Consider the following 13,889-nt stretch of genomic DNA (forward strand, 5'->3'; position numbering starts at 1 on the left):
AGTCAATTTTTCCAAAGGTCATGCCATCTGACGCCTCACCTCTGTCGCACATGGAATTCTATGCAAGCCTGGATCTGTGTCAGGGCAGGCATCTTCACCTGTCACACTCCTGGGCTTTGTAATGTCTGACGATTTGGTCCATGAGGTTCCCTCTCCATTTTGTTCTTCTTTTCAAAATGGTCTGAGATATTCATGAAACTTTATCCTTTCATATAGCGTTTAGAATCAGTTTGTCAGATTTCCCCAAATTCCAGCTGCTGTTTTTATTGGAATTAAATAATTTATAGTTTTATTTGGGGAAAATTGATACTGTTACAATGGTAAGTTGTCCCACTCATCACTATGCTGCTTCACGGAAATTTTTCAGCTCTCCTTTTATTATCTTTTCATAGCGTGTTAAAAATTCTCCTTAAAGCTTTCCTGTGCTCCTCATGACATTAATTCCTAGACATTTAACACTTCCAGTTTGTTATTTAAATGGCATCTTATTTTCCACTCCTTTTTCTACTGTTAATCTGTGTGTATTACTCATATTTGTGGCAAACCTGCTATACTCTCTGATTAGCTCCGATAATTTGTCTACTGGCCTTACTGAATGTTGTATGTACATACTTTATGTTTCTATGTTGCATACTTTAAATTCTTCTTCCATTTTTTTAAAGAGTTATTTATTTATTTATTTGAAAGTTAGAGTTACAGTGAGAGAGGGAGAGACAGAGAGAGATCCTCCAGCTGCTGATTCACCCCCCAAATGACCACAACAGCTAGGAGTAGGGCAGGTGGAAGCCAGGAGCCAGGAACTTCATCCAGGTCTCCCACATGGGTGCAGGGGACTAAGCACTTGGACCATCTTCCACTGCTTTCCCAGGCACATTAGTAGGGAGCTCGATCAGAAGTAGAGCAGTTGGGTCTTGAACTGGTGCCCTTATGGGATGCCGGCACTGCAGATGGTGGCTTAGCCTGCTGTGCCACAACACTGGCCCCTTCTTCCAATCTTTCAAAAAATTTTATTATTTATTTATTTATTTATTTGACAGGCAGAGTGGACAGTGAGAGAGAGAGACAGAGAGAAAGGTCTTCCTTTGCCGTTGGTTCACCCTCCAATGGTCAATGGCCGCTGCGGCTGGCACACTGCGGCCGGCGCACCGCGTTGATCTGAAGGCAGGAGCCAGGTGCTTCTCCTAGTCTCCCATGGGGTGCAGGGCCCAAGCACTTGGGCCATCCTCCACTGCACTCCCTGGCCACAGCAGAGAGCTGGCCTGGAAGAGGGGCAACCGGGACAGAATCCGGCGCCCCGACCGGGACTAGAATCCGGTGTGCTGGCGATTAGCCTATGAGCTGCGGCGCCGGCCTCAAAAAATTTTTAAAACTTTATTTGAGAGGCAGAGACACAGACACACATACAGAGAGCTCCCATCTATTGGTTGAGAGCTCAGAACTCAATCCAGGTCTCCTATGTGGGTGGAAGAGATATGACCACTTGAACAATCACTTGTGGCCTACTAGGGTATACATTAGCAGGAAACTGGAATCCAGAGCAGAGCCAGGGCTCAAACACAGGCACTCTGATTTGGGTTGTGGGAGTCACTGCATTGTCTCAACAGCTACATCAAATGGCCACCTCCCCAGTCTTTGATTTAATTTTTTAATTTCCTTTTTGTGTTCTTATCAGCCCATACCTCTTTATTAGGATGATGTTGGGTTGGGTGTTGTGGCGCAGCAGGTTAAGTCTCTGCTTGGGATGGCTGCTTCCCATATTGGGGTGCTTATTTTCATCCCAGGTCCTCCGCTTCTGATCCAGCTCCTTGTTAATGCAAAGGTAGCAGATGATGGCTCAACAGCTGTCACCTGCGTGGGAGACCAGGCTGGAGTTTGGGCTCCCGGCTTCAGCCTGACAGCAGACATGGATGTTTGAGTTCTTGTCTCCTGGTTTCAGCCTGGCCCAGCTTGGCTGTTGTTGTTGTGGCCATTTGGGGAGTGAATCGGTGGATAGAGGATTTCTCTCTCTCTCTCTCTCTCTCTCTCTATTACTCTGTCTCTCCCTTTCTCTCTGTCACCCTGCCTTTCAAATAAGCCAAATAAGTCTTTTTTTTTAGCAACAAAAAATACCCTTAACGTCCACACAAAATAAATGGACACGGTGTTTACAGCAGTTTTATTCATAGTTGCCCAAACCTGGAAAAAGCCAAGCCATGTATCATTCAGCAGGTGCAGTCACGCACATAATAACAGTTTGGTAAAGGAGCAGACTCACAAGATCTGTATCACCTAGTGACACTGCAATTGTCATAGTTTGCATGAATACACTCTATGATGTCAGCACAGTGATGAAATTGCCTAATGGTGCAGCTCTCAGAACATATCCCTGTCATTAAGTAAAACACGACTGTAAAGTACTTCTAGACAATTAAATATTATTCAGCAGTAAAGATAAATGAGCTCTTAAGACTTGAAAAGATACAGAGGAACCCTAAACGCATATTACTAAGTGAAAGAAGCCAACCAGAAAAGGCTCCCGACTGTATGATTATAACTACATGACACTCTGCAAGGGCAGAACTGTGAAGACAGCAAAGTGTCAATGGTTGCTTAGGGATGGGAAAGGGTCGAACACAGAGGGATTTTAGGCAATGAAAGACCTCTGTACGATTCCATAATGGTGGGGATGTGTCATTACACAGGGGTGGGAAATCTCTGTACCTGATCCTAACTTCTGCTGGTAGCCTGAAACTGATGATGAAAAGTAAAGTTTATTTCTAAAAAATTATAAGTCCCTTTCCACTGCCCACAAAAGTATAGAATGATTTCAACAATACAATAGGTTGGGGGCTGGCACTGTGGCATAGGGGGTTAAGCCGCTGTCTGCAGTGCCTGCATCCCATATGGGTGAGGGTTCGAGACTCGGCTGCTCTACTCCCAATCCCGCTCTCTGCTATGGCCTGGGAAAACAGTAGAAGATGACCCAAGTCCTTGCGCTCCTGCACCCATGTGGGAGACCCGGAAGAAGCTCCTGGCTCCTGGCTTCAGATTTGCACAGCTCAGGCCATTGCAGCCAACTGGGGAGTGAACCAGCAGATGGAAGACCTCCCTCTCTCTCTCTGCCTCTCTGTGTAACTCTGTCAAATAAATAAATAAATAAATCTTAGAAAGAGAAGACAAAAGGTCAATATAAGAAAAATGTATCTATGTCATTCATCCCGTTAATACCAAACTAGAAAAAGAACGATATGCTGTTGCCCGATATAGAAAGATATGTTAAAAACTCTTTAGTGATGGGGTCGGTGTTGTGGCATAGTGGGTTAAGCCATCATCCGTAGTGCCGGCATTCCATATGGGTATTGGTTCAAGTCCCAGCTGCTCCACTTCCAATCCAGCTCCCTGCTAGTATGCCTGGGAAAGCATTGATTGATGATCCAAGTACTTGGGTCCCTGGACCCAGATGGGAGACTTGGAAGAAGCTCCTTGGGTCCTGACTTTGGACAGGCTCAGCTCCTGCCATTGTGACCATTTGGGGAGTGACCCAACGGATGGAAGATCGCTCTGTCTTTGTCTTTCCTTCTCTTTCTCTCTCTCTGTAACTCTGCCTTTCAAATAAAAAAATTTTAAAGTGTTCCTTCTATATTTTGGCTAACAGTCTTTTATCAAATGTCTTTTGTAAACATTTTTGTCTGTGGTTTGTCTTCTCATTCTCTTAACAACATCTTTCTTTTTCTTTCTTTCTTTCTTTTGAATGTATATTCATTTTTAAAAGATTTATTTATTTACTTGAAAGTCAGAGTTACACAGAGAAGGAGAGGCAGAGAGAGAGAGAGAGAGAGAGAGAGAGAGAGAGGTCTTCCATCCACAGATTCACTCCCCAGAAGGCCGCAGCGGCTGGAGCAGCACAGATCTGAAGCCAGGAGCCAGGAGCTTCTTCTGGGTCTCCCATGCGGGTTCAAGGGCCCAAGAACTTGGGCCATCTTCTACTGCATTCTCAGGCCGTAGCAGAAAGCTAGATCGGAAGAGGAGCAGCCGGGACTAGAACTGGTGGCCATATGGTATGCCGGCACTACAGGCGGTGGCTTTACCTGCTATGCCACAGCGCCAGCCCCCAGCATCTTTCTTTCACAAGCACAAGTTTTAAGTTTTAATCAAATTTGGTTTACCAGTTCTTTGTTTCATCGAGTGTACCTTTGGTGCTGAATTTAAAAGTCATCATCATACCTGAGGTCATCTACATTTTCTCTAATGTTACCTTACAGAAGTTTTATAGCTTACCATTTTACAGTTTGGTCTATGATGCACTTTATGGTTATTTTTGTGAAGAGTTAAGGTACAAATCTAGGTTCATTTTTTCCCATATGGATGTCCAGCTGTTCCATTTGTTGAAAAGATTGTCTTTGTTCTACCACACTGCCTTTGCTCCTTTATCAAAGATTGGGTGAATATATTTCTATGTTTCTATTTCTGGGTTCTCTATTGTATTCCATTGATCTATTCTTTTGCTAGTATGACACAGTGCTGACTATAGTAAGTCTTTATTTTCTTTTTTTTATTTAGTAAATATAAATTTCCAAAGTACAGTTTATGGATTACAATGCCCCCCCCACATAATTTCCCTCCCACTTGCACCCCTCCCATCTCCTGCTCCCTCTCCCATTCCATTCACATCAAGATTCATTTTCAATTATCTTTATATACAGAAGATCAATTCAGTATATATTAAGTAAAGATTTCATCAGTTTGCACCCACACAGAAACACAAAGTGTAAAATACTGTTTCAGTACTAGTTATAGCATTACTTCACATTGGACAACGCATTAAGGACAGATCCCACATGAGAAGTAAGTACACAGTGACTCCTGTTGTTGACTCACCAATTTGACACTCTTGTTTATGGCGTCAGTAATCTCCCTAGGCTCTAGTCATGAGTTGCCAAGGCTATGGAAGCCTTTTGAGTTCGCCGACTTCCATCTTATTCCAACAGTGTCATATAGTAAGTCTTAAAATTGGGTAGTGTCAGTCTTCCAACTTTAAAGTTTTCTCCTTCAATATTGGTTTGGCAATTCCACCTTTTTACTTCTTTATGTAAACTTTAGGGTCACATTGTCAGTATATACAAAATACTTGTAAATTGCTGGGATTTTGGCTGGAGCTGTGCTAGTATCCTGACAATATTGAGACTTTCTTTTTTTTTTTTTAATTTTTTTTTTATTTTTTTTATTTTTTGACAGACAGAGTGGACAGTGAGAGAGAGAGACAGAGAGAGAAAGGTCTTCCTTTGCCGTTGGTTCACCCTCCAATGGCCGCCGCTGCAGCCGGCGCACCACACTGATCCGATGGCAGGAGCCAGGATCCAGGTGCTTTTCCTGGTCTCCCATGGGGTGCAGGGCCCAAGCACCTGGGCCATCCTCCACTGCACTCCCTGGCCATAGCAGAGAGCTGGCCTGGAAGAGGGGCAACCGGGACAGAATCCGGCGCCCCAACCGGGACTAGAACCCGGTGTGCCGGCGCCGCAAGGTGGAGGATTAGCCTATTGAGCCACGGCGCCGGCCTTATTGAGACTTTCTATCACAAACTTGAACTGTCTCTTATTTAGTGCTTTGGTTTCTCTCATCAGAGTTTTGTAGTTTTCTTTTTTTTTTTTTTAATTTTTTTATTTGACAGCTAGAGTTATAGACAGAGAAAGAGATAGAGAGACAGAGACGGAGACAGAGACAGAGAGAAAGGTCTTCCTTCCGTTGGTTCACTCCCCAAATGGCTGCAACGGCCAGCACTATGCCGATCCGAAGCCAGGAGCCAGGTACTTCCTCCTGGTCTCCCATGCGGGTGCAGGGCCCAAGCACTTGGGCCATCCTCCACTGCCCTCCCGGGCCACAGCAGAGAGCTGGACTGGAAGAGGGGCAACCAGGACTAGAACCGGCGCCCATATGGGATGCCGGCGCTGCAGGCAAAGGATTAACCAAGTGAGCCACTGTTGCTCCCCCTCTTCATGGAGGAACGACACAGGACCCTGCGCTGTTCTTTCGTCTGCTCGGCCCTCCCCGGGTTTGCTGCTGGTTCTTCCCGGGTTGGCTACCGACCCTTCCACCTCCGTGGAAGGGCGGTTCCCCCTGCCACTTTCCCCACTTCCGCGGGGGAGCGGCACACCGCTGGCCAGCTCTCTCGGGGGCTGCTCAGATGTTCCTCAGGTGTTCTTGGTGCATGTTGTCTCTCCTCCTTTATAGTCCTCTTCCACCAATCCCAACTCTGCTACCCACACGCCGAGCATGCTACTCTCCTCCAATCAGGAGCAAGATCAGCTCCTGCAGCTCAGTCAATCAAATTGGCGAGAGGCAGCTGTGTAGAAGCTGTTTACTCCTCTCCCAGCGCCATATTGTGGGAGAGCAGATGCATAGAATAAGTCTTAATTCGAGTAACTTAGTCTAGTCCGAGTTGCTCCCCACAAGCCACGGTGCCAGCCCCTATAGTTTTCTTTATTTCTTTTTTTAAGATTTATTTATTTATTTGAACATCAGAGTTAAAGAGAGAGAAAGAAGGAGAGACAGAGAAAGAGAGATCTTTCATTTACTGGTTTATTCCCCAAATGGCCACAATGTCTAGAGCTGGGCCAGGCCAAAGCCAGGAACCTAGAATTCCATCCAAGTCTCCCACATAGGTGGCAGAGGCACAAGCATTTAGGCAATCTTCCATTGCTTTCTCTGGTGCATTAACAGGAATTTGGATGGGAAGTGGAGCAGCTAGGACTTGATATAGCATTCATATGAGATGCTGGCATCACAGGTGGTGGCTCAACCTTGCTGCGCCACAGGACTGGCCCACATTTTAAATTTTTTAATGTTGAATCAGCCTTGCATACCTAGGACAACTCCCACTTGGTCATGATATATCATTTTTTATATATTGTTAAATTTGATTGCTAATATTCTTTTGAAGATTTTCATATCTATGTTCATAACAGATATTAACCAGTACTTTTCTTAACAATATTTTTTTCTGGCTTTGGTATTTGTCCCTGATAGAATGAATCAGGAAGCATTCCCTATTTTTTGGAACACATGTTAAAAAATTAGTATAATTTTTTCATTAAATGATTGGTAGCATTCATCAATTAACCCATCTGATTCTTTGTACTTTGGAAGATTATTAATTACTAATTCAACTTATTTAGAAGTTACAGGCCTATACAATGGAACATCTACAGTCTCAATAAGCTAGTTTTTTTCTTATTCTTCACTAACAAGTTCAGCTACAATATGTAATGTTTTAAATTGTTATCAACACCATATTAAAATGATTAGAAGTATCTAAAATAATATTAGTGGGTGAAATATTCAGCAAAAAATGACACTAGGAGTATTTTTGAGACTATTATTTTTCTAACTAGAAAAACTATGGGATTCATAATGAACACAGATATAAGATACTTTAACCCTGCTGTTTTACAACATCAATAAGAGTAAATGCATGGCCGGTGCCGCAGCTCAATAGGCTAATCCTCCGCCTTGCGGCGCCGGCACACTGGGTTCTAGTCCCGGTCGGGGCACCGGATTCTGTCCCGGTTGCCCCTCTTCCAGGCCAGCTTTCTGCTGTGGCCTGGGAGTGCAGTGGAGGATGGCCCAGGTGCCTGGGCCCTGCACCCGCATGGGAGACCAGGAAAAGCACCTGGCTCCTGCCTTCGGATCACCGCAGTGCGCCGGCCGCAGTGGCCATTGGAGGGTGAACCAATGGCAAAGGAAGACCTTTCTCTCTGTCTCTCTCTCTCTCACTGTCCACTCTGCCTGTCAAAAAAAAATTAAAAAAAAAAAGAAAAACATTAAAAAAAAAGAGTAAATGCATGAAGCACAGAAAAGAAGAGAAGTTCAGGAGGAAAATCTAGTAAACACTTGAATTTTAGATATCTCAAACACAGAAGGGCTTATAAGTACTATCATTATTTTCATCCTTTAAGTAGTTCAAGTCTTTATTTCATTTCTAATTTTATTGAAGAATAAAAACCTAATTCATTACAAAATGTATCTTCTCAATTTCAGTTTTCAAGTATTTAAGTAATGCCAACCCAAATATTTTCTTTCATGGCAACAACACACTTATAAACTGAGCTTCAAAGACAGGGAAAAATCCATTTAAAATAACTGATACACTCTTCTGCCCAAAGACATAAAAACTAAGACTTAACACTGTAATCACACAATTGGTATGTAATAAGGGAAAGGAAAAAAAAAATAAAAAGATGGTCCAATATAATCAATGTCTTCTTTTTAAAAAGATTCAAAAACAGATTGTGTTAATATGTGGCTGGATTCCCAGTAACAGGATATTCTGAAATCTAAGAAACTACAGAAGAAAAACCAGAGTAAGTTCAATTTCCCTGCTGTTTTTCCACAAATGTTCCTATTGTTTACTTTGGATTTCCTTTGTACTTTTACTGGGAGATTTTCTGCCTTCACCTTCTTTCACAGTGACCATGTTTCTTGTTTAGCACACCATTAAGCATCTTTCATAAGGATGGACGAGTGGTGACAAATTCTTTCAATTTCTGTTTGTTATGGAATGTTTTTATTTCACCTTCATTCATAAATGAGAGCTTTGCAGGGTACAGTATTCTGGGTTGATAGTTTTTCTCTTTTAAGACTTGGAATATATCTTACCATTTTCTCCTAGCCTGAGGGTTTCTGATGAGAAGTCAGCTAGGAGTCTAATTAGAAATCCTCTGAGGGCCCCCGCGCCGTGGCTCACTTGGCTAATCCTCCACCTGCGGTGCCGGCACCCCATGTGGGCTCCGGGTTCTAGTCCTGGTTGAGCCTCTTCCAGTCCAGCTCTCTGCTGTGGCCCAGGAGGGCAGTGGAGGATGGCCCAAGTGCTTGGGCCCTTGCACCCGCATGGGAGACCAGGAGGAAGCACCTGGCTCCTGGCTTCGGATCAGTGCGGTGCGCCGGCCGTAGCAGCCATTTGGGGAGTGAACCAACGGAAGGAAGACCTTTCTGTCTCTCTCTCTCTCTCTCTCTCTGTAACTCTACCTGTCAAATAAATAAATAAATAAATAATCTTTAAAAAAAAAAGAAATCCTCTGAAACTAATGTGGAGTTTCTCTCACGTGCATTTTAGAATCTTTATGTTTTATTGTGGAGAGTTTGACTACAATGTGTCATGGTGAGGCTCTTTTCTGGTCATGTCTATTAGGTGTTCTATATGCTTTCTGTATTTGGATGTTTCTTTTTTTCTCCAAATTAGGGAAGTTTTCTGTAATTATTTCATTAAAAAGTCCTTCTAATCCATTCTCTCTTTCCACACCTTTGGGAACTCCTAAGACACAAATGTTGGGTTGTTGAATAGTATCCCATAAATCTCCAACTTTGTTTTTTAGTTTTCTAATTTCTTCTTCTTTTTTGGTCTGACTGTAAAATTTCCAGAGATTTGGCTTCTAACTTGGATATTCTTTCTCCAGCTTCACAGAGTTTGTTGTTAAGGCTTTTCATCACATTTTTTATTTGATCTATTGAATTCTTCATTTCCAATATTTCACTTTGGCTTCTCTTTAAAATCCCAATTTCATGGGAAAAATGTTCATTCATGTCATGTATGGATTTCTTTAATTTGTGGATATGCTTCCGATTATTTATAATAATCCTATGATCAATTTTTTGAATTCTGTTTCCAGCATTTCTTTAATTTCTTCATTTTTACATTCTAGTATTGAAGCGGTATCGTGTTTCTTTGGAGGCGTCATGTTGTCTTCCTTATTATTGTTTCTTGAGTTGCTGTGTTTATTTTTGGACATTTGTGGAGATGCTTGTTGGTGTTTTTTTTTCCCCCGTGATGGGTTTTATCTTTGGATGATACGTCTGTGGATTAGTGGAGCGTCTGCTCTTTCAGTGAATACTCTGAGGCATGTGCTGAGTGTGGCCAGGGAGCTCTGGTCAGTGCTCCAAAGTGACACCCAAATTGGGCATGGTAGATATTTCTTCTTCTTCTTCTCCTTTTTTTTTTTTTTAATCATAGGAAAGGATTAATCTGCTCTGTTGGAGTAGTCTCATGCTCACCTCCTCTCCTCCAAGGAGAACAACGCCTGGTTGCTAGCCCCAGTGGGTATATATTCATTCGCACTGCCACAAGAACCACATACAGGATCTGTGCAGCCCTCAGTGTGAGCAACGGATCTGGCAGCAATGACCCTCACCAGGGAATCAGGGAGCCCGTGCATGTGGAACCACCTACCCAAAGACCCAGCCACACCTTGCATCCTCACACCTAGCCACAGTGTTTTCACAGTCCCAGCACACAAGGCTCCCACAGTCAGGAGCACCCAGACCCCTGTCAGTGCTCCCAGCCAGACTCAGGCATCTCCACTCAGCTGGTTGCTGGGCACGCAGACATGAGCTAGTGCAGATGTTACATGTGTCCAAAATGGTGTGCACCTCTCTCAGCCAGTTACAGGACACCGGTGCCGGGTGGTTGGGGAGAGAGAAACATGTCCCCCCTTTTTTTCCTCTGGGTTCGCAGGTACACTCTCCCTCACAGGGCTCCAAGCTGTACTCACGTCAGGCTCTTCCTGCAGCTTTATTGCCAGTGGCTTGGGCTGCCGCAGTCTGGTCTCATCTCACTCTCCAAAGCTGGTGCTGAGGCTCTTGGCTGCTGGGGTACTGAGTTGTGCACGCCCATGCCCTCCATGTAGATCCACAGTGTCCTTCTAATGTGCGTGGAGCTTCCTCTGCCATGTTCTCCCTAATTCTTCCCTGAGATTGGACTCTACATTTTTTTTTTAAACTATCATCCCATAGACTAGAGCAGTAAGCTCCCTCCCTATTCTGCCATCTTGGTGTCTCCTAGCTGTCAGCTATATATCTTTAATGATTTTATGTCTGCAGAATCTGTCCATTTCTGATAGACAAATGTGGAAATCTACAACTACCAAAGGAGATTCATTTATTTCTCCTTTTTTTGTTGCACCAATTTTTGTCTCATATAGTTTGATGCTCTGCTATTAGGCCCCTATACATTAAGGATTGCTAAAATCTTCACGGAGAATTGACTCTTATTTCTCTTTCACTTTTTAAGAAAGATTTATTTATTTAAAAGGCAGAATTACAAAGAGAGAGAAGCAGAGACAGAGACAGAGCTTTCATCCACTGATAGCAACAGCCAGAGTTGGACCGACATGAAGCCAGGATCCTGGAACCCCATCTGAGTCTCCCGTGTCAGTGACAGAGACCCAATTATTTATTCCTTCATCTGCTGCCTTCCAGTGTGAACATTAACCCAAAGCTGGACAGGAAGCTGGAGATGACACTCCAGCCCAGGCACTCCCAAATGGATGTAGGCACCCACACAGCAGCGTAAGCACTATGCCAAATCCCGTCCCTGTACGTCACCCCTGTGTAGTGGTGACGTAGTTTTTGTGTGCTCTGTTCTGGTTTTTCAGTCTTTGTTTTCTTCACTTTTCAGTTTTGGAGGTTGCCACTGACATATCTTGAAGCCAGAGATTCCTTCTTCAGCCGCGTGCAGTTTACTGAGTCTATCAAAGACGTTCTTCATTTCTGCTAGTGTTTTTGATCTCTAGAATTTCTTTTTGATTCTTTCTTAGAATTTCCATCTCTGGGATTATACTGTCCATCTGTTCTTGCATCATTTCTATTTTATCCCTTAAAGCTCTTAGCATATTAATCACAGTTGTTTTAAACTCTTAGTCTAATAATTCCCACATCCCTGCTGTATCTGAGTCTTGGGCTGATGCTTTCTCTGTCTCAAAAAACTCTCTCTCTCTCTGGGGTGTGTGTGTGTGCATGTGTGTGTGTATCTTGTACTATGCCTTGTAATTTTTGGTAAAAGGTGGCTATGGTGCACTGCGTAAAAGGAACTGCAGTAAATGGGCTTTTAGTAATTCGATGGAAGGTATGGGGGAGGGGAGGCATTCTGCAGGTCTATGACTAGGTCTTAGTCTTTCAGTGAACCTGTGTCCCTGGACTGTGCCCTTCACAAGTGCTTCTCAGTCCTCCCCTCTGTGAGGGCCACAGTGAGCTGGCTTGGAACACCAGTGGGTGCTGGAGTTGAGTTTTTCCTTTTCCTCTCTAAGGAAGGTTAGAGCAGGCTGCGGCCGGGAGTCTCTCTCCCCATTAGGTTAGTCAGACAATGATACAACTCCAGTACTTCAGGCCCTGGTACATTAGGTTCCCTTGAGGGCAGGCCTGCTTAAGAAAACTGTGCTGTGATCATTTTAAAGCAGTTCCTTTCCTCTCCTCCTGCCGGAGGCATAAGGAGACTGTGCTCTGACACTCACTGTGAGAACCTGGTCCAGCTCTGTGAGGTCAAGCTCACTCCAGGGTGGCAACCTTTTATAACTGGGCCCCCTGGAGAGTTAACTCTGAGATCTGTTGGCTCAGAGCCTCTCACAGTGGTCAGTAGAAAGTCCTAATGTTTTTGCTTTTGTTTTTGTCGGATGCTTCCTTTGGGGGGGGGGGCAGTGGCTCACCATGTGACCTCACTTCACTGACTGGATCCAAGAGGGAAAGAGAGAGAGAGAGAGAGAGAGAGAGAGAGAATGAATCATTCACCTGTTGGGTTACTCCCCAAATGGCTGCAACTGCCGGGGCTGGGCCAGGCTGAAGGGAGGAGACAGAAATTCCATCCAGGTCTCCCATGTGGGTGACATGAGCCCAGGGACCTAGACCATCTTCTGCTACTTTCCCAGGCACTTCAGCAGGAAACTGGATCAGAAGTGGGGCAGCAGGGACTTGAACTGGCACTCATATGGGATGCCAGTGTTGCAAGCAGTAGCTTAAACTGCTGTGCCACAACACCGGCCCTGCCTTTATTATTTCGTTATGTTTTGTTTCCCTGATTTACTTTCTTACCTTTAGTTTTCTCTTACTTCTATTTCTTTTTGTTTTTGAAGATTATTTATTTGAAAGGCAGAGTGGCAGAGAGAAGGTGAGACAGATTGTCTGTCCTCTGGTTCACTCGCTAAATGTCTGCAACAGCCAGGACTGGGCCAGGAGCCAGGAAATCAATCTGGTTCTCCCAAGAGGGTGGCAGGAACCCAAGTATTTGGGTCATTATCTGCTGCTCCCCAGAGTTTGCATTAGCAGGAAGCTGGAGTCAGGAGCTGGAGCTGGCACTTGAACCCAGGTACTCCAATATGGGATGCGAGAGTCCCAAGCAGTGTCTTATTCTCTACACCAAATGTTCGTTTTGTCATTCTGTAATATTCTTGACCACTAGTCTTCAACTAGTTCTTCCCCTCCATTTCCTTTCTTTCTTTCTTTTTTTTTTTTTTTCTCACTGGGATTCCTTTTGGATGGTTGTCAGTATTGCTATTTCTGTGTTGGAATTTTTCTCATCTTTCAATTTCTTTAGCCACTTTTAATGCTTTCTGTAGGAATTTCTCCCTAAATCTTCCACTCACTAATTCAATCATTTTAGATCAGGCTCTGCTATTTAACCTTTGGGCCAAGACCTTTATGTCAACAGCTAAACTTTCTGTATTGTCTCTATCTGGATCTGCTTCCCAATGACCCGTTTCTGATTCGCATTTCTGGGATTCGCTCTTCTCTTTCTAAGGATACTTATTATACTTATTCTAAGTCCTGTTTTTCTGGTTGAACTTGTTCTGTTCTGATGACACAGGTTGTACCTATGATACAGCTTTATTGCCTTTCATCCTCAGAAATTATCCTCATGGGATCTTTCCTAATGCTTATCGTTTGGGATCATGTTTTATGTTCTCAGATTGATCAACAGTCTCCATCTCTATTTTCCTATGAGCAGAAGAGTGATAGCTCATGGTCCTCCATGTAAGTGGAGGGTGGGGAGGAAGTGATTTTCAGGGTGGAAACCTAGAGGCCAGAGATCCTGTAGTGATGCAACCTGCACACAGGTTCTTAAGTATACCTGGTACCTCCAGAACCTGCCA

The 13,889-nt window shown here is 43.9% G+C and overlaps 1 protein-coding gene across 8 annotated transcripts in view; it reads right to left on the bottom strand.

Annotated features, from left to right (window-relative positions):
- IL12RB2 (interleukin 12 receptor subunit beta 2) overlaps window positions 1-13,889 on the bottom strand; it is a 96,791-nt gene that overhangs the window by 23,398 nt on the left and 59,504 nt on the right. The gene's annotated exons all lie outside the window — the stretch shown is intronic.

This window comes from Oryctolagus cuniculus, chromosome 7 (assembly GCF_964237555.1).
Source record: "Oryctolagus cuniculus chromosome 7, mOryCun1.1, whole genome shotgun sequence".
NCBI classification, from domain to species: domain Eukaryota; kingdom Metazoa; phylum Chordata; class Mammalia; order Lagomorpha; family Leporidae; genus Oryctolagus; species Oryctolagus cuniculus.